At 31.9% G+C, this 1,115-nt stretch overlaps 1 protein-coding gene across 1 annotated transcript in view; it reads right to left on the bottom strand.

The window, feature by feature from the left end:
* The window catches only part of si:dkey-215k6.1 (transmembrane protein 132C), a 261,586-nt gene that overhangs the window by 53,986 nt on the left and 206,485 nt on the right, over positions 1 to 1,115 (bottom strand). The gene's annotated exons all lie outside the window — the stretch shown is intronic.

Raw genomic sequence — 1,115 nt, 5'->3', positions numbered from 1 at the left:
GTCTTCTCTGTTCTTATTCTTTTGTAAATAATCTTATGTCCATCGTTGTTCACTTTATAATGGCAATTATAAGATGCAAAGACTGGTAAATGGTCACTTATATCATTGATTAACAGCCCACTTTTTATCTTTCCTTCTATTATATTTGTAAATATATTATCTAATAGAGTTATTCTGGTCGGTCTTGTTATCAGTGGAAATAAACCGATGCTGTACATGGAATCAATAAATTCTTCTGTACTCTTATTATGATTTGGATTCAATAAGTCAATATTAAAGTCCCCACAAATAAATATTCTTTTCTGATTTATATTTGTAAATAAGTCCTCCATATTATCCTTAAATATCTCAATCTTAGATCCTGGTGTTCTATATATACAACTGACAATTAGGTTTTTCCTTTTTTCCATACTTATTTCCACTGATAAACATTCCATCACTCCATCAATAACAGTTGTCATTCTTCCCATTCTTTTGTGCTTTAGGTTTTTATCAATGTACAGTGCCACCCCACCTCCTTTCTTGTTGATCCTGTCTACATGAAGGAATTCATATCCATTTATTTTAAAGTCTTCTTTTCCAGGAGTTATCCAGGTCTCCGATATGGCTATCACATTGAATGGCTGTTCAAACTGTGTTATGTAGTCTTTGATGGATTGAAAGCTTGCATATAAGCTTCGACTATTAAAGTGAACCATTGCTATACCTTGTTCTACCTTGAATTCCTTTTTAAGTTGCTCATTTGTATAATAATTGCATTCATTTGTCTTATTATTGAAGAAATTACAATCAGGATCTATGTTGCTGTCATACATCAATGTCTTATTTTCAATATCTATATGAGTTGTTAGTTGAAAATTGACGGTCCCATCATATTTAGCACTGCTTTGCATTTATCAGTTATATTTTTCTAGTTCCGTCATCTCTTTGATGAAATCTAAAATTTATCTAAAATAGACATTTATCTAAAATATAACCGGGCACTGACGTAAACTCTCGACCGTCTCACACTTCTGCTTAATCATTTTCTGTTTATTCAGCTGTGTGAAAACCCCGGAGGAACCCTCCCGAGGGATTAATAAAGTTTCATTTAATCTAATCTAATAACTTTAATC

The sequence above is a fragment of the Haplochromis burtoni genome, unplaced genomic scaffold (genome assembly GCF_018398535.1).
Source record: "Haplochromis burtoni strain Fernald_Lab_line unplaced genomic scaffold, NCSU_Asbu1 Contig_54, whole genome shotgun sequence".
Classification (NCBI taxonomy): domain Eukaryota; kingdom Metazoa; phylum Chordata; class Actinopteri; order Cichliformes; family Cichlidae; genus Haplochromis; species Haplochromis burtoni.
Note: the sequence above shows the minus strand (reverse complement) of the source record. Positions and strands in the feature narration are given on the sequence as shown.